Below are 18,353 nucleotides of genomic sequence, written 5' to 3' on the forward strand. Positions count from 1 at the left end.
TGCAGCCATTCAACTAATATCTGTAAGACCAACACATCCAGCTACTGCAACACCAGCAAGCACTATCTTACTCAAAATAAATGAATGAATGGATAGATACATAAGTAAATGAATAAATAAATAAATATCATCGGAGGCTGCTCTGAATAAAGTCAGCCAGGAAACCAGCTCACTGGATTGATGAACAAGGACACGCCCAACTGGCAGTCTCAAGATCAAGGCTCAGGACTCAGCTCTCTTTGGACATGTTCCCTGAGCAAACCATGCCTCCTATTCCCTGAGCAGGTCTGACAAACTGACAGCCAGGGCTACTGGCACCTGCAAACCTCTGTCTTGCTAATGCAAATGTCAAAGTGCACTAAGCCTTCCCCACAGGACTTCACTCTAAGAGATGCTATGCCACTGCTGGAGGTGGGCAGGAGCAGGGGAGTGGTTGGCATTCCCGTATCCTACTCCCAGAGGACCTGGGTGACCCAAGGTGCAGGACCTCAGTCTCGATGAGAGCGGTGGTACTGAGTTTTCACTCATTTTGTTCAGCTTTTCCAAGGAATGATTGACTGGGAATCATCATCGATCCAAGCACGCTGGAGTGGCCTGGCCCAGAGACTTTCAGAGGTAGGTCTCCTCTCAAGCCAGGGTGGGTGTTGGGGAGTGCGAGAACTGCCCAGACGTGCCCCAAATGGGAAAGGGAGGTTGCAATGGGTCCATGCATGGAAGGCAGGAGCACCTTGAGGACCTAAGTCTGCTAGAGGCAGGTGCAGACTGGTCTGGAGGCACGAATGGGCACACCTCGCAGCACCACCAAGACCCGACAATCGTCAGCTCGTGCTTCCAATTCATGTCATGCTTACCTTGGTCCTCGGGCCTTCTCTGCAAGCAAGTCACCAACACCAGTGGACAACAGTGCAATAGGCTCAGGCTGCTGCCATCAGCCCTAGGCATGGCCTGGGGTGTTGGGCCATTCTGTCTGCCCTGTGGCTGTGCGTGCCACAGAAGCAACACTGTAAAGACATAAAAGCACAGGCCCTCGTTACAGTGGGAGCCATGAAACTGGCTCTGGGAGGGCTTGAGCTGGTGGGTCTCAGTGGGATGATCGGGCAACAAGTGTTCTGCCAGCTCCCCTGCTCTGCCCAAACCCTCCAGCATGGTTTGCCAGATGGCTGACAGCAAACTATTCAAGTCTCAGGGCTTGGCCTAAGCCTGGCACCATCCGTGGCCTTGAAGGTGATATTTGGCCCTCTCTGCAGCCATTCAACTAATATCTGTAAGACCAACACATCCAGCTACTGCAACACCAGCAAGCACTATCTTACTTAAAATAAATGAATGAATGGATAGATACATAAGTAAATGTATAAATAAATAAATATCATCGGAGGCTGATCTGAATAAAGTCAGCACAGAAACCAGCTCACTGGATTGATGAACAAAGACACGCCCAACTGGAAGTCTCAAGATCAAGCCTCAGGACTCAGCTCTCTTTGGACATGTTCCCTGAGCAAACCATGCCTCCTATTCCCTGAGCACGTCTGAAAAACTGACAGCCAGGGCTACTGGCACCTGCAAACCTCTGTCTTGCTAATGCAAATGTCAAAGTGCACTAAGCCTTCCCCACAGGACTTCACTCTAAGAGATGCTATGCCACTGCTTGAGGTGGGCAGGAGCAGGGGAGTGGTTGGCATTCCCGTATCCTACTCCCAGAGGACCTGGGTGACCCAAGGTGCAGGACCTCAGTCTCGATGAGAGCGGTGGTACTGAGTTTTCACTCATTTTGTTCAGCTTTTCCAAGGAATGATTGACTGGGAATCATCATCGATCCAAGCACGCTGGAGTGGCCTGGCCCAGAGACTTTCAGAGGTAGGTCTCCTCTCAAGCCAGGGTGGGTGTTGGGGAGTGCGAGAACTGCCCAGACGTGCCCCAAATGGGAAAGGGAGGTTGCAATGGGTCCATGCATGGAAGGCAGGAGCACCTTGAGGACCTAAGTCTGCTACAGGCAGGTGCAGACTGGTCTGGAGGCACGAATGGGCACACCTCGCAGCACCACCAAGACCCGACAATCGTCAGCTCGTGCTTCCAATTCATGTCATGCTTACCTTGGTCCTCGGGCCTTCTGCTGCAAGCAAGTCACCAACACCAGTGGACAACAGTGCAATAGGCTCAGGCTGCTGCCATCAGTCGTAGGCATGGCCTGGGGTGTTGGGCCATTCTGTCTGCCCTGTGGCTGTGCGTGCCACAGAAGCAACACTGTAAAGACATAAAAGCACAAGCCCTCGTTACAGTGGGAGCCATGAAACTGGCTCTGGGGGGGCTTGAGCTGGTGGGTCTCAGTGGGATGATCGGGCAACAAGTGTTCTGCCAGCTCCCCTGCTCTGTACAAACCCTCCAGCATGGTGTGCCAGATGGCTGACAGCAAACTATTCAAGTCTCAGGGCTTGGCCTGAGACTGGCACCATCAGTGGCCTTGAAGGTGATATTTGGCCCTCTCTGCAGCCATTCAACTAATATCTGTAAGCCCAACACATCCAGCTACTGCAACACCAGCAAGCACTATCTTACTCAAAATAAATGAATGAATGGATAGATACATAAATAAATAAATGAAATATAAATAAATATCATCGGAGGCTGCTCTGAATAAAGTCAGCACAGAAACCAGCTCACTGGATTAATGAACAAAGACACGCCCACCTGGAAGTCTCAAGATCAAGGCTCAGGACTCAGCTCTCTTTGGACATGTTCCCTGAGCAAACCATGCCTACTATTCCCTGAGCAGGTCTGACAAACTGACAGCCAGGGCTACTGGCACCTGCAAACCTCTCTCTTGCTAATGCAAATGTCAAAGTGCACTAAGCCTTCCCCACAGGACTTCACTCTAAGAGATGCTATGCCACTGCTGGAGGTGGGCAGGAGCAGGGGAGTGGTTGGCATTCCCGTATCCTACTCCCAGAGGACCTGGGTGACCCAAGGTGCAGGACCTCAGTCTCGATGAGAGCGGTGGTACTGAGTTTTCACTCATTTTGTTCAGCTTTTCCAAGGAATGATTGACTGGGAATCATCATCGATCCAAGCACGCTGGAGTGGCCTGGCCCAGAGACTTTCAGAGGTAGGTCTCCTCTCAAGCCAGGGTGGGTGTTGGGGAGTGCGAGAACTGCCCAGACGTGCCCCATCTGGGAAAGGGAGGTTGCAATGGGTCCATGCATGGAAGGCAGGAGCACCTTGAGGACCTAAGTCTGCTACAGGCAGGTGCAGACTGGTCTGGAGGCACGAATGGGCACACCTCGCAGCACCACCAAGACCCGACAATCGTCAGCTCGTGCTTCCAATTCATGTGATGCTTACATTGGTCCTCGGGCCTTAGCTGCAAGCAAGTCACCAACACCAGTGGACAACAGTGCGATAGGCTCAGGCTGCTGCCATCAGTCGTAGGCATGGCCTGGGGTGTTGGGCCATTCTCTCTGCCCTGTGGCCATTGGTGCCACAGAAGCAACACTGTAAAGACATAAAAGCACAGGCCCTCGATACAGTGAAAGGCATGAAACTGGCTCTGGGAGGGCTTGAGCTGGTGGGGCTCAGTGGGATGATCGGGCAACAAGTGTTCTGCCAGCTCCCCTGCTCTGTCCAAACCCTCCAGCATGGTTTGCCAGATGGCTGACAGCAAACTATTCAAGTCTCAGGGCTTGGCCTGAGCCTGGCACCCTCCGTGGCCTTGAAGGTGATATTTGGCCCTCTCTGCAGCCATTCAACTAATATCTGTAAGCCCAACACATCCAGCTACTGCAACACCAGCAAGCACTCTCTTACTCAAAATAAATGAATGAATGGATAGATACATAAGTAAATGAATAAATAAATAAATATCATCGGAGGCTGCTCTGAATAAAGTCAGCCCGGAAACCAGCTCACTGGATTGATGAACAAGGACACGCCCAACTGGCAGTCTCAAGATCAAGGCTCAGGACTCAGCTCTCTTTGGACATGTTCCCTGAGCAATCCATGCCTCCTATTCCCTGAGCAGGTCTGACAAACTGACAGCCAGGGCTACTGGCACCTGCAAACCTCTCTCTTGCTAATGCAAATGTCTAAGTGCACTAAGCCTTCCCCACAGGACTTCACTCTAAGAGATGCTATGCCACTGCTGGAGGTGGGCAGGAGCAGGGGAGTGGTTGGCATTCCCGTATCCTACTCCCAGAGGACCTGGGTGACCCAAGGTGCAGGACCTCAGTCTCGATGAGAGCGGTGGTACTGAGTTTTCACTCATTTTGTTCAGCTTTTCCAAGGAATGATTGACTGGGAATCATCATCGATCCAAGCACGCTGGAGTGGCCTGGCCCAGAGACTTTCAGAGGTAGGTCTCCTCTCAAGCCAGGGTGGGTGTTGGGGAGTGCAAGAACTGCCCAGACGTGCCCCATCTGGGAAAGGGAGGTTGCAATTGGTCCATGCATGGAAGGCAGGAGCACGTTGAGGACCTAAGTCTGCTACAGGCAGGTGCAGACTGGTCTGGAGGCACGAATGGGCACAGCTCGCAGCACCACCAAGACCCGACAATCGTCAGCTCGTGCTTCCAATTCATGTCATGCTTACCTTGGTCCTCGGGCCTTCTGCTGCAAGCAAGTCACCAACACCAGTGGACAACAGTGCAATAGGCTCAGGCTGCTGCCATCAGCCCTAGGCATGGCCTGGGGTGTTGGGCCATTCTGTCTGCCCTGTGGCCGTGCGTGCCACAGAAGCAACACTGTAAAGACATAAAAGCACAGGCCCTCGTTACAGTGGGAGCCATGAAACTGGCTCTGGGGGGGCTTGAGCTGGTGGGTCTCAGTGGGATGATCGGGCAACAAGTGTTCTGCCAGCTCCCCTGCTCTGTCCAAACCCTCCAGCATGGTGTTCCAGATGGCTGACAGCAAACTATTCAAGTCTCAGGGCTTGGCCTGAGCCTGGCACCCTCCGTGGCCTTGAAGGTGATATTTGGCCCTCACTGCAGCCATTCAACTAATATCTGTAAGCCCAACACATCCAGCTACTGCAACACCAGCAAGCACTATCTTACTCAAAATAAATGAATGAATGGATAGATACATAAATAAATGAATAAATAAATAAATATCATCGGAGGCTGCTCTGAATAAAGTCAGCACAGAAACCAGCTCACTGGATTAATGAACAAAGACACGCCCACCTGGAAGTCTCAAGATCAAGGCTCAGGACTCAGCTCTCTTTGGACATGTTCCCTGAGCAAACCATGCCTACTATTCCCTGAGCAGGTCTGACAAACTGACAGCCAGGGCTACTGGCACCTGCAAACCTCTCTCTTGCTAATGCAAATGTCAAAGTGCACTAAGCCTTCCCCACAGGACTTCACTCTAAGAGATGCTATGCCACTGCTGGAGGTGGGCAGGAGCAGGGGAGTGGTTGGCATTCCCGTATCCTACTCCCAGAGGACCTGGGTGACCCAAGGTGCAGGACCTCAGTCTCGATGAGAGCGGTGGTACTGAGTTTTCACTCATTTTGTTCAGCTTTTCCAAGGAATGATTGACTGGGAATCATCATCGATCCAAGCACGCTGGAGTGGCCTGGCCCAGAGACTTTCAGAGGTAGGTCTCCTCTCAAGCCAGGGTGGGTGTTGGGGAGTGCGAGAACTGCCCAGACGTGCCCCATCTGGGAAATGGAGGTTGCAATTGGTCCATGCATGGAAGGCAGGAGCACCTTGAGGACCTAAGTCTGCTACAGGCAGGTGCAGACTGGTCTGGAGGCACGAATGTGCACACCTCGCAGCACCACCAAGACCCGACAATCGTCAGCTCGTGCTTCCAATTCATGTCATGCTTACCTTGGTCCTCGGGCCTTCTGCTGCAAGCAAGTCACCAACACCAGTGGGCAACAGTGCGATAGGCTCAGGCTGCTGCCATCAGTCGTAGGCATGGCCTGGGGTGTTGGGCCATTCTGTCTGCCCTGTGGCCATTGGTGCCACAGATGCAACACTGTGAAGACATAAAAGCACAGGCCCTCGTTACAGTGAAAGGCATGAAACTGGCTCTGGGAGGGCTTGAGCTGGTGGGTCTCAGTGGGATGATCGGGCAACAAGTGTTCTGCCAGCTCCCCTGCTCTGTCCAAACCCTCCAGCATGGTGTGCCAGATGGCTGACAGCAAACTATTCAAGTCTCAGGGCTTGGCCTGAGACTGGCACCATCAGTGGCCTTGAAGGTGATATTTGGCCCTCTCTGCAGCCATTCAACTAATATCTGTAAGCCCAACACATCCAGCTACTGCAACACCAGCAAGCACTATCTTACTCAAAATAAATGAATGAATGGATAGATACATAAATAAATGAATATATAAATAAATATCATCGGAGGCTGCTCTGAATAAAGTCAGCACAGAAACCAGCTCACTGGATTAATGAACAAAGACACGCCCACCTGGCAGTCTCAAGATCAAGGCTCAGGACTCAGCTCTCTTTGGACATGTTCCCTGAGCAAACCATGCCTCCTATTCCCTGAGCAGGTCTGACAAACTGACAGCCAGGGCTACTGGCACCTGCAAACCTCTCTCTTGCTAATGCAAATGTCAAAGTGCACTAAGCCTTCCCCACAGGACTTCACTCTAAGAGATGCTATGCCACTGCTGGAGGTGGGCAGGAGCAGGGGAGTGGTTGGCATTCCCGTATCCTACTCCCAGAGGACCTGGGTGACCCAAGGTGCAGGACCTCAGTCTCGATGAGAGCGGTGGTACTGAGTTTTCACTCATTTTGTTCAGCTTTTCCAAGGAATGATTGACTGGGAATCATCATCGATCCAAGCACGCTGGAGTGGCCTGGCCCAGAGACTTTCAGAGGTAGGTCTCCTCTCAAGCCAGGGTGGGTGTTGGGGAGTGCGAGAACTGCCCAGACGTGCCCCAAATGGGAAAGGGAGGTTGCAATGGGTCCATGCATGGAAGGCAGGAGCACCTTGAGGACCTAAGTCTGCTAGAGGCAGGTGCAGACTGGTCTGGAGGCACGAATGGGCACACCTCGCAGCACCACCAAGACCCGACAATCGTCAGCTCGTGCTTCCAATTCATGTCATGCTTACCTTGGTCCTCGGGCCTTCTGCTGCAAGCAAGTCACCAACACCAGTGGACAACAGTGCAATAGGCTCAGGCTGCTGCCATCAGCCCTAGGCATGGCCTGGGGTGTTGGGCCATTCTGTCTGCCCTGTGGCCGTGTGTGCCACAGAAGCAACACTGTAAAGACATAAAAGCACAGGCCCTCGTTACAGTGGGAGCCATGAAACTGGCTCTGGGGGGGCTTGAGCTGGTGGGTCTCAGTGGGATGATCGGGCAACAAGTGTTCTGCCAGCTCCCCTGCTCTGTCCAAACCCTCCAGCATGGTGTTCCAGATGGCTGACAGCAAACTATTCAAGTCTCAGGGCTTGGCCTGAGCCTGGCACCCTCCGTGGCCTTGAAGGTGATATTTGGCCCTCACTGCAGCCATTCAACTAATATCTGTAAGCCCAACACATCCAGCTACTGCAACACCAGCAAGCACTATCTTACTCAAAATAAATGAATGAATGGATAGATACATAAATAAATGAATAAATAAATAAATATCATCGGAGGCTGCTCTGAATAAAGTCAGCACAGAAACCAGCTCACTGGATTAATGAACAAAGACACGCCCACCTGGAAGTCTCAAGATCAAGGCTCAGGACTCAGCTCTCTTTGGACATGTTCCCTGAGCAAACCATGCCTACTATTCCCTGAGCAGGTCTGACAAACTGACAGCCAGGGCTACTGGCACCTGCAAACCTCTCTCTTGCTAATGCAAATGTCAAAGTGCACTAAGCCTTCCCCACAGGACTTCACTCTAAGAGATGCTATGCCACTGCTGGAGGTGGGCAGGAGCAGGGGAGTGGTTGGCATTCCCGTATCCTACTCCCAGAGGACCTGGGTGACCCAAGGTGCAGGACCTCAGTCTCGATGAGAGCGGTGGTACTGAGTTTTCACTCATTTTGTTCAGCTTTTCCAAGGAATGATTGACTGGGAATCATCATCGATCCAAGCACGCTGGAGTGGCCTGGCCCAGAGACTTTCAGAGGTAGGTCTCCTCTCAAGCCAGGGTGGGTGTTGGGGAGTGCGAGAACTGCCCAGACGTGCCCCATCTGGGAAATGGAGGTTGCAATTGGTCCATGCATGGAAGGCAGGAGCACCTTGAGGACCTAAGTCTGCTACAGGCAGGTGCAGACTGGTCTGGAGGCACGAATGTGCACACCTCGCAGCACCACCAAGACCCGACAATCGTCAGCTCGTGCTTCCAATTCATGTCATGCTTACCTTGGTCCTCGGGCCTTCTGCTGCAAGTCACCAACACCAGTGGGCAACAGTGCGATAGGCTCAGGCTGCTGCCATCAGTCGTAGGCATGGCCTGGGGTGTTGGGCCATTCTGTCTGCCCTGTGGCCATTGGTGCCACAGATGCAACACTGTGAAGACATAAAAGCACAGGCCCTCGTTACAGTGAAAGGCATGAAACTGGCTCTGGGAGGGCTTGAGCTGGTGGGTCTCAGTGGGATGATCGGGCAACAAGTGTTCTGCCAGCTCCCCTGCTCTGTCCAAACCCTCCAGCATGGTGTGCCAGATGGCTGACAGCAAACTATTCAAGTCTCAGGGCTTGGCCTGAGACTGGCACCATCAGTGGCCTTGAAGGTGATATTTGGCCCTCTCTGCAGCCATTCAACTAATATCTGTAAGCCCAACACATCCAGCTACTGCAACACCAGCAAGCACTATCTTACTCAAAATAAATGAATGAATGGATAGATACATAAATAAATGAATATATAAATAAATATCATCGGAGGCTGCTCTGAATAAAGTCAGCACAGAAACCAGCTCACTGGATTAATGAACAAAGACACGCCCACCTGGCAGTCTCAAGATCAAGGCTCAGGACTCAGCTCTCTTTGGACATGTTCCCTGAGCAAACCATGCCTCCTATTCCCTGAGCAGGTCTGACAAACTGACAGCCAGGGCTACTGGCACCTGCAAACCTCTCTCTTGCTAATGCAAATGTCAAAGTGCACTAAGCCTTCCCCACAGGACTTCACTCTAAGAGATGCTATGCCACTGCTGGAGGTGGGCAGGAGCAGGGGAGTGGTTGGCATTCCCGTATCCTACTCCCAGAGGACCTGGGTGACCCAAGGTGCAGGACCTCAGTCTCGATGAGAGCGGTGGTACTGAGTTTTCACTCATTTTGTTCAGCTTTTCCAAGGAATGATTGACTGGGAATCATCATCGATCCAAGCACGCTGGAGTGGCCTGGCCCAGAGACTTTCAGAGGTAGGTCTCCTCTCAAGCCAGGGTGGGTGTTGGGGAGTGCGAGAACTGCCCAGACGTGCCCCAAATGGGAAAGGGAGGTTGCAATGGGTCCATGCATGGAAGGCAGGAGCACCTTGAGGACCTAAGTCTGCTAGAGGCAGGTGCAGACTGGTCTGGAGGCACGAATGGGCACACCTCGCAGCACCACCAAGACCCGACAATCGTCAGCTCGTGCTTCCAATTCATGTCATGCTTACCTTGGTCCTCGGGCCTTCTGCTGCAAGCAAGTCACCAACACCAGTGGACAACAGTGCAATAGGCTCAGGCTGCTGCCATCAGCCCTAGGCATGGCCTGGGGTGTTGGGCCATTCTGTCTGCCCTGTGGCCGTGTGTGCCACAGAAGCAACACTGTAAAGACATAAAAGCACAGGCCCTCGTTACAGTGGGAGCCATGAAACTGGCTCTGGGGGGGCTTGAGCTGGTGGGTCTCAGTGGGATGATCGGGCAACAAGTGTTCTGCCAGCTCCCCTGCTCTGTCCAAACCCTCCAGCATGGTGTTCCAGATGGCTGACAGCAAACTATTCAAGTCTCAGGGCTTGGCCTGAGCCTGGCACCCTCCGTGGCCTTGAAGGTGATATTTGGCCCTCACTGCAGCCATTCAACTAATATCTGTAAGCCCAACACATCCAGCTACTGCAACACCAGCAAGCACTATCTTACTCAAAATAAATGAATGAATGGATAGATACATAAATAAATGAATAAATAAATAAATATCATCGGAGGCTGCTCTGAATAAAGTCAGCACAGAAACCAGCTCACTGGATTAATGAACAAAGACACGCCCACCTGGAAGTCTCAAGATCAAGGCTCAGGACTCAGCTCTCTTTGGACATGTTCCCTGAGCAAACCATGCCTACTATTCCCTGAGCAGGTCTGACAAACTGACAGCCAGGGCTACTGGCACCTGCAAACCTCTCTCTTGCTAATGCAAATGTCAAAGTGCACTAAGCCTTCCCCACAGGACTTCACTCTAAGAGATGCTATGCCACTGCTGGAGGTGGGCAGGAGCAGGGGAGTGGTTGGCATTCCCGTATCCTACTCCCAGAGGACCTGGGTGACCCAAGGTGCAGGACCTCAGTCTCGATGAGAGCGGTGGTACTGAGTTTTCACTCATTTTGTTCAGCTTTTCCAAGGAATGATTGACTGGGAATCATCATCGATCCAAGCACGCTGGAGTGGCCTGGCCCAGAGACTTTCAGAGGTAGGTCTCCTCTCAAGCCAGGGTGGGTGTTGGGGAGTGCGAGAACTGCCCAGACGTGCCCCAAATGGGAAAGGGAGGTTGCAATGGGTCCATGCATGGAAGGCAGGAGCACCTTGAGGACCTAAGTCTGCTAGAGGCAGGTGCAGACTGGTCTGGAGGCACGAATGGGCACACCTCGCAGCACCACCAAGACCCGACAATCGTCAGCTCGTGCTTCCAATTCATGTCATGCTTACCTTGGTCCTCGGGCCTTCTGCTGCAAGCAAGTCACCAACACCAGTGGACAACAGTGCAATAGGCTCAGGCTGCTGCCATCAGCCCTAGGCATGGCCTGGGGTGTTGGGCCATTCTGTCTGCCCTGTGGCCGTGTGTGCCACAGAAGCAACACTGTAAAGACATAAAAGCACAGGCCCTCGTTACAGTGGGAGCCATGAAACTGGCTCTGGGGGGGCTTGAGCTGGTGGGTCTCAGTGGGATGATCGGGCAACAAGTGTTCTGCCAGCTCCCCTGCTCTGTCCAAACCCTCCAGCATGGTGTTCCAGATGGCTGACAGCAAACTATTCAAGTCTCAGGGCTTGGCCTGAGCCTGGCACCCTCCGTGGCCTTGAAGGTGATATTTGGCCCTCACTGCAGCCATTCAACTAATATCTGTAAGCCCAACACATCCAGCTACTGCAACACCAGCAAGCACTATCTTACTCAAAATAAATGAATGAATGGATAGATACATAAATAAATGAATAAATAAATAAATATCATCGGAGGCTGCTCTGAATAAAGTCAGCACAGAAACCAGCTCACTGGATTAATGAACAAAGACACGCCCACCTGGAAGTCTCAAGATCAAGGCTCAGGACTCAGCTCTCTTTGGACATGTTCCCTGAGCAAACCATGCCTACTATTCCCTGAGCAGGTCTGACAAACTGACAGCCAGGGCTACTGGCACCTGCAAACCTCTCTCTTGCTAATGCAAATGTCAAAGTGCACTAAGCCTTCCCCACAGGACTTCACTCTAAGAGATGCTATGCCACTGCTGGAGGTGGGCAGGAGCAGGGGAGTGGTTGGCATTCCCGTATCCTACTCCCAGAGGACCTGGGTGACCCAAGGTGCAGGACCTCAGTCTCGATGAGAGCGGTGGTACTGAGTTTTCACTCATTTTGTTCAGCTTTTCCAAGGAATGATTGACTGGGAATCATCATCGATCCAAGCACGCTGGAGTGGCCTGGCCCAGAGACTTTCAGAGGTAGGTCTCCTCTCAAGCCAGGGTGGGTGTTGGGGAGTGCGAGAACTGCCCAGACGTGCCCCATCTGGGAAATGGAGGTTGCAATTGGTCCATGCATGGAAGGCAGGAGCACCTTGAGGACCTAAGTCTGCTACAGGCAGGTGCAGACTGGTCTGGAGGCACGAATGTGCACACCTCGCAGCACCACCAAGACCCGACAATCGTCAGCTCGTGCTTCCAATTCATGTCATGCTTACCTTGGTCCTCGGGCCTTCTGCTGCAAGTCACCAACACCAGTGGGCAACAGTGCGATAGGCTCAGGCTGCTGCCATCAGTCGTAGGCATGGCCTGGGGTGTTGGGCCATTCTGTCTGCCCTGTGGCCATTGGTGCCACAGATGCAACACTGTGAAGACATAAAAGCACAGGCCCTCGTTACAGTGAAAGGCATGAAACTGGCTCTGGGAGGGCTTGAGCTGGTGGGTCTCAGTGGGATGATCGGGCAACAAGTGTTCTGCCAGCTCCCCTGCTCTGTCCAAACCCTCAAGCATGGTGTGCCAGATGGCTGACAGCAAACTATTCAAGTCTCAGGGCTTGGCCTGAGACTGGCACCATCAGTGGCCTTGAAGGTGATATTTGGCCCTCTCTGCAGCCATTCAACTAATATCTGTAAGCCCAACACATCCAGCTACTGCAACACCAGCAAGCACTATCTTACTCAAAATAAATGAATGAATGGATAGATACATAAATAAATGAATATATAAATAAATATCATCGGAGGCTGCTCTGAATAAAGTCAGCACAGAAACCAGCTCACTGGATTAATGAACAAAGACACGCCCACCTGGCAGTCTCAAGATCAAGGCTCAGGACTCAGCTCTCTTTGGACATGTTCCCTGAGCAAACCATGCCTCCTATTCCCTGAGCAGGTCTGACAAACTGACAGCCAGGGCTACTGGCACCTGCAAACCTCTCTCTTGCTAATGCAAATGTCAAAGTGCACTAAGCCTTCCCCACAGGACTTCACTCTAAGAGATGCTATGCCACTGCTGGAGGTGGGCAGGAGCAGGGGAGTGGTTGGCATTCCCGTATCCTACTCCCAGAGGACCTGGGTGACCCAAGGTGCAGGACCTCAGTCTCGATGAGAGCGGTGGTACTGAGTTTTCACTCATTTTGTTCAGCTTTTCCAAGGAATGATTGACTGGGAATCATCATCGATCCAAGCACGCTGGAGTGGCCTGGCCCAGAGACTTTCAGAGGTAGGTCTCCTCTCAAGCCAGGGTGGGTGTTGGGGAGTGCGAGAACTGCCCAGACGTGCCCCAAATGGGAAAGGGAGGTTGCAATGGGTCCATGCATGGAAGGCAGGAGCACCTTGAGGACCTAAGTCTGCTAGAGGCAGGTGCAGACTGGTCTGGAGGCACGAATGGGCACACCTCGCAGCACCACCAAGACCCGACAATCGTCAGCTCGTGCTTCCAATTCATGTCATGCTTACCTTGGTCCTCGGGCCTTCTGCTGCAAGCAAGTCACCAACACCAGTGGACAACAGTGCAATAGGCTCAGGCTGCTGCCATCAGCCCTAGGCATGGCCTGGGGTGTTGGGCCATTCTGTCTGCCCTGTGGCCGTGTGTGCCACAGAAGCAACACTGTAAAGACATAAAAGCACAGGCCCTCGTTACAGTGGGAGCCATGAAACTGGCTCTGGGGGGGCTTGAGCTGGTGGGTCTCAGTGGGATGATCGGGCAACAAGTGTTCTGCCAGCTCCCCTGCTCTGTCCAAACCCTCCAGCATGGTGTTCCAGATGGCTGACAGCAAACTATTCAAGTCTCAGGGCTTGGCCTGAGCCTGGCACCCTCCGTGGCCTTGAAGGTGATATTTGGCCCTCACTGCAGCCATTCAACTAATATCTGTAAGCCCAACACATCCAGCTACTGCAACACCAGCAAGCACTATCTTACTCAAAATAAATGAATGAATGGATAGATACATAAATAAATGAATAAATAAATAAATATCATCGGAGGCTGCTCTGAATAAAGTCAGCACAGAAACCAGCTCACTGGATTAATGAACAAAGACACGCCCACCTGGAAGTCTCAAGATCAAGGCTCAGGACTCAGCTCTCTTTGGACATGTTCCCTGAGCAAACCATGCCTACTATTCCCTGAGCAGGTCTGACAAACTGACAGCCAGGGCTACTGGCACCTGCAAACCTCTCTCTTGCTAATGCAAATGTCAAAGTGCACTAAGCCTTCCCCACAGGACTTCACTCTAAGAGATGCTATGCCACTGCTGGAGGTGGGCAGGAGCAGGGGAGTGGTTGGCATTCCCGTATCCTACTCCCAGAGGACCTGGGTGACCCAAGGTGCAGGACCTCAGTCTCGATGAGAGCGGTGGTACTGAGTTTTCACTCATTTTGTTCAGCTTTTCCAAGGAATGATTGACTGGGAATCATCATCGATCCAAGCACGCTGGAGTGGCCTGCCCCAGAGACTTTCAGAGGTAGGTCTCCTCTCAAGCCAGGGTGGGTGTTGGGGAGTGCGAGAACTGCCCAGACGTGCCCCATCTGGGAAATGGAGGTTGCAATTGGTCCATGCATGGAAGGCAGGAGCACCTTGAGGACCTAAGTCTGCTACAGGCAGGTGCAGACTGGTCTGGAGGCACGAATGGGCACACCTCGCAGCACCACCAAGACCCGACAATCGTCAGCTCGTGCTTCCAATTCATGTCATGCTTACCTTGGTCCTCGGGCCTTCTGCTGCAAGTCACCAACACCAGTGGGCAACAGTGCGATAGGCTCAGGCTGCTGCCATCAGTAGTAGGCATGGCCTGGGGTGTTGGGCCATTCTGTCTGCCCTGTGGCCATTGGTGCCACAGATGCAACACTGTGAAGACATAAAAGCACAGGCCCTCGATACAGTGAAAGGCATGAAACTGGCTCTGGGAGGGCTTGAGCTGGTGGGTCTCAGTGGGATGATCGGGCAACAAGTGTTCTGCCAGGTCCCCTGCTCTGTCCAAACCCTCCAGCATGGTGTGCCAGATGGCTGACAGCAAACTATTCAAGTCTCAGGGCTTGGCCTGAGCCTGGCACCATCCGTGGCCTTGAAGGTGATATTTGGCCCTCTCTGCAGCCATTCAACTAATATCTGTAAGCCCAACACATCCAGCTACTGGAACACCAGCAAGCACTATCTTACTCAAAATAAATGAATGAATGGATAGATACATAAATAAATGAATAAATAAATAAATATCATCGGAGGCTGCTCTGAATAAAGTCAGCACAGAAACCAGCTCACTGGATTAATGAACAAAGACACGCCCACCTGGCAGTCTCAAGATCAAGGCTCAGGACTCAGCTCTCTTTGGACATGTTCCCTGAGCAAACCATGCCTACTATTCCCTGAGCAGGTCTGACAAACTGACAGCCAGGGCTACTGGCACCTGCAAACCTCTCTCTTGCTAATGCAAATGTCAAAATGCACTAAGCCATCCCCACAGGACTTCACTCTAAGAGATGCTATGCCACTGCTGGAGGTGGGCAGGAGCAGGGGAGTGGTTGGCATTCCCGTATCCTACTCCCAGAGGACCTGGGTGACCCAAGGTGCAGGACCTCAGTCTCGATGAGAGCGGTGGTACTGAGTTTTCACTCATTTTGTTCAGCTTTTCCAAGGAATGATTGACTGGGATTCATCATCGATCCAAGCACGCTGGAGTGGCCTAGCCCAGAGACTTTCAGAGGTAGGTCTCCTCTCAAGCCAGGGTGGGTGTTGGGGAGTGCGAGAACTGCCCAGACGTGCCACATCTGGGAAATGGAGGTTGCAATTGGTCCATGCATGGAAGGCAGGAGCACCTTGAGGACCTAAGTCTGCTACAGGCAGGTGCAGACTGGTCTGGAGGCACGAATGGGCACACCTCGCAGCACCACCAAGACCCGACAATCGTCAGCTCGTGCTTCCAATTCATGTCATGCTTACCTTGGTCCTCGGGCCTTCTGCTGCAAGCAAGTCACCAACACCAGTGGGCAACAGTGCGATAGGCTCAGGCTGCTGCCATCAGTCGTAGGCATGGCCTGGGGTGTTGGGCCATTCTGTCTGCCCTGTGGCCATTGGTGCCACAGATGCAACACTGTGAAGACATAAAAGCACAGGCCCTCGTTACAGTGAGAGGCATGAAACTGGCTCTGGGAGGGCTTGAGCTGGTGGGTCTCAGTGGGATGATCGGGCAACAAGTGTTCTGCCAGCTCCCCTGCTCTGTCCAAACCCTCCAGCATGGTTTGCCAGATGGCTGACAGCAAACTATTCAAGTCTCAGGGCTTGGCCTGAGCCTGGCACCCTCCGTGGCCTTGAAGGTGATATTTGGCCCTCTCTGCAGCCATTCAACTAATATCTGTAAGCCCAACACATCCAGCTACTGCAACACCAGCAAGCACTCTCTTACTCAAAATAAATGAATGAATGGATAGATACATAAGTAAATGAATAAATAAATAAATATCATCGGAGGCTGCTCTGAATAAAGTCAGCCCGGAAACCAGCTCACTGGATTGATGAACAAGGACACGCCCAACTGGCAGTCTCAAGATCAAGGCTCAGGACTCAGCTCTCTTTGGACATGTTCCCTGAGCAAACCATGCCTCCTATTCCCTGAGCAGGTCTGACAAACTGACAGCCAGGGCTACTGGCACCTGCAAACCTCTCTCTTGCTAATGCAAATGTCAAAGTGCACTAAGCCTTCCCCACAGGACTTCACTCTAAGAGATGCTATGCCACTGCTGGAGGTGGGCAGGAGCAGGGGAGTGGTTGGCATTCCCGTATCCTACTCCCAGAGGACCTGGGTGACCCAAGGTGCAGGACCTCAGTCTCGATGAGAGCGGTGGTACTGAGTTTTCACTCATTTTGTTCAGCTTTTCCAAGGAATGATTGACTGGGAATCATCATCGATCCAAGCACGCTGGAGTGGCCTGGCCCAGAGACTTTCAGAGGTAGGTCTCCTCTCAAGCCAGGGTGGGTGTTGGGGAGTGCGAGAACTGCCCAGACGTGCCCCATCTGGGAAAGGGAGGTTGCAATTGGTCCATGCATGGAAGGCAGGAGCACCTTGAGGACCTAAGTCTGCTACAGGCAGGTGCAGACTGGTCTGGAGGCACGAATGGGCACACCTCGCAGCACCACCAAGACCCGACAATCGTCAGCTCGTGCTTCCAATTCATGTCATGCTTACCTTGGTCCTCGGGCCTTCTGCTGCAAGCAAGTCACCAACACCAGTGGACAACAGTGCGATAGGCTCAGGCTGCTGCCATCAGCCCTAGGCATGGCCTGGGGTGTTGGGCCATTCTGTCTGCCCTGTGGCCATGCGTGCCACAGATGCAACACTGTGAAGACATAAAAGCACAGGCCCTCGTTACAGTGGGAGCCATGAAACTGGCTCTGGGGGGGCTTGAGCTGGTGGGTCTCAGTGGGATGATCGGGCAACAAGTGTTCTGCCAGCTCCCCTGCTCTGTCCAAACCCTCAAGCATGGTTTGCCAGATGGCTGACAGCAAACTATTCAAGTCTCAGGGCTTGGCCTGAGCCTGGCACCCTCCGTGGCCTTGAAGGTGATATTTGGCCCTCTCTGCAGCCATTCAACTAATATCTGTAAGCCCAACACATCCAGCTACTGCAACACCAGCAAGCACTCTCTTACTCAAAATAAATGAATGAATGGATAGATACATAAATAAATGAATAAATAAATAAATATCATCGGAGGCTGCTCTGAATAAAGTCAGCAAGAAACCAGCTCACTGGATTGATGAACAAAGACACGCCCACCTGGCAGTCTCAAGATCAAGGCTCAGGACTCAGCTCTCTTTGGACATGTTCCCTGAGCAAACCATGCCTCCTATTCCCTGAGCAGGTCTGACAAACTGACAGCCAGGGCTACTGGCACCTGCAAACCTCTCTCTTGCTAATGCAAATGTCAAAGTGCACTAAGCCTTCCCCACAGGACTTCACTCTAAGAGATGCTATGCCACTGCTGGAGGTGGGCAGGAGCAGGGGAGTGGTTGGCATTCCCGTATCCTACTCCCAGAGGACCTGGGTGACCCAAGGTGCAGGACCTCAGTCTCGATGAGAGCGGTGGTACTGAGTTTTCACTCATTTTGTTCAGCTTTTCCAAGGAATGATTGACTGGGAATCATCATCGATCCAAGCACGCTGGAGTGGCCTGGCCCAGAGACTTTCAGAGGTAGGTCTCCTCTCAAGCCAGGGTGGGTGTTGGGGAGTGCGAGAACTGCCCAGACGTGCCCCATCTGGGAAAGGGAGGTTGCAATGGGTCCATGCATGGAAGGCAGGAGCACCTTGAGGACCTAAGTCTGCTACAGGCAGGTGCAGACTGGTCTGGAGGCACGAATGGGCACACCTCGCAGCACCACCAAGACCCGACAATCGTCAGCTCGTGCTTCCAATTCATGTCATGCTTACCTTGGTCCTCGGGCCTTCTGCTGCAAGTCACCAACACCAGTGGGCAACAGTGCGATAGGCTCAGGCTGCTGCCATCAACCCTAGGCATGGCCTGGGGTGTTGGGCCATTCTG

General features: G+C 52.6%; 15 non-coding genes across 15 annotated transcripts; all 15 read right to left on the reverse strand.

The window, feature by feature from the left end:
- Window positions 1-483: 483 nt before the first annotated feature.
- LOC121454603 lies at window positions 484-577 on the reverse strand. The gene has a single exon (XR_005975283.1). It is a non-coding gene; the product is annotated as a small nucleolar RNA SNORD116 (small nucleolar RNA).
- A 1,148-nt stretch (window positions 578-1,725) lies between these two features.
- On the reverse strand, window positions 1,726-1,819 carry LOC121454610. The gene has a single exon (XR_005975284.1). It is a non-coding gene; the product is annotated as a small nucleolar RNA SNORD116 (small nucleolar RNA).
- A 1,152-nt stretch (window positions 1,820-2,971) lies between these two features.
- LOC121454623 lies at window positions 2,972-3,065 on the reverse strand. The gene has a single exon (XR_005975286.1). It is a non-coding gene; the product is annotated as a small nucleolar RNA SNORD116 (small nucleolar RNA).
- Window positions 3,066-4,213: 1,148 nt separating this feature from the next.
- LOC121454629 lies at window positions 4,214-4,307 on the reverse strand. Its single transcript, XR_005975290.1, has one exon. It is a non-coding gene; the product is annotated as a small nucleolar RNA SNORD116 (small nucleolar RNA).
- A 1,149-nt stretch (window positions 4,308-5,456) lies between these two features.
- LOC121454635 lies at window positions 5,457-5,550 on the reverse strand. The gene has a single exon (XR_005975292.1). It is a non-coding gene; the product is annotated as a small nucleolar RNA SNORD116 (small nucleolar RNA).
- A 1,149-nt stretch (window positions 5,551-6,699) lies between these two features.
- Window positions 6,700-6,793, reverse strand: LOC121454640. The gene has a single exon (XR_005975294.1). It is a non-coding gene; the product is annotated as a small nucleolar RNA SNORD116 (small nucleolar RNA).
- A 1,149-nt stretch (window positions 6,794-7,942) lies between these two features.
- Window positions 7,943-8,036, reverse strand: LOC121454646. The gene has a single exon (XR_005975295.1). It is a non-coding gene; the product is annotated as a small nucleolar RNA SNORD116 (small nucleolar RNA).
- Window positions 8,037-9,181: 1,145 nt separating this feature from the next.
- Window positions 9,182-9,275, reverse strand: LOC121454652. The gene has a single exon (XR_005975296.1). It is a non-coding gene; the product is annotated as a small nucleolar RNA SNORD116 (small nucleolar RNA).
- A 1,149-nt stretch (window positions 9,276-10,424) lies between these two features.
- Window positions 10,425-10,518, reverse strand: LOC121454657. The gene has a single exon (XR_005975297.1). It is a non-coding gene; the product is annotated as a small nucleolar RNA SNORD116 (small nucleolar RNA).
- A 1,149-nt stretch (window positions 10,519-11,667) lies between these two features.
- On the reverse strand, window positions 11,668-11,761 carry LOC121454662. The gene has a single exon (XR_005975299.1). It is a non-coding gene; the product is annotated as a small nucleolar RNA SNORD116 (small nucleolar RNA).
- Window positions 11,762-12,906: 1,145 nt separating this feature from the next.
- On the reverse strand, window positions 12,907-13,000 carry LOC121454668. The gene has a single exon (XR_005975300.1). It is a non-coding gene; the product is annotated as a small nucleolar RNA SNORD116 (small nucleolar RNA).
- Window positions 13,001-14,149: 1,149 nt separating this feature from the next.
- Window positions 14,150-14,243, reverse strand: LOC121454672. The gene has a single exon (XR_005975303.1). It is a non-coding gene; the product is annotated as a small nucleolar RNA SNORD116 (small nucleolar RNA).
- Window positions 14,244-15,388: 1,145 nt separating this feature from the next.
- LOC121454766 lies at window positions 15,389-15,482 on the reverse strand. The gene has a single exon (XR_005975321.1). It is a non-coding gene; the product is annotated as a small nucleolar RNA SNORD116 (small nucleolar RNA).
- A 1,149-nt stretch (window positions 15,483-16,631) lies between these two features.
- LOC121454682 lies at window positions 16,632-16,725 on the reverse strand. The gene has a single exon (XR_005975308.1). It is a non-coding gene; the product is annotated as a small nucleolar RNA SNORD116 (small nucleolar RNA).
- Window positions 16,726-17,873: 1,148 nt separating this feature from the next.
- Window positions 17,874-17,967, reverse strand: LOC121454689. The gene has a single exon (XR_005975309.1). It is a non-coding gene; the product is annotated as a small nucleolar RNA SNORD116 (small nucleolar RNA).
- Between the last annotated feature and the right edge of the window lie 386 nt (window positions 17,968-18,353).

Source organism: Microtus oregoni, unplaced genomic scaffold (genome assembly GCF_018167655.1).
Source record: "Microtus oregoni isolate MIOR12 unplaced genomic scaffold, Mior012 000000F_ref0000247, whole genome shotgun sequence".
NCBI classification, from domain to species: Eukaryota; Metazoa; Chordata; class Mammalia; order Rodentia; family Cricetidae; genus Microtus; species Microtus oregoni.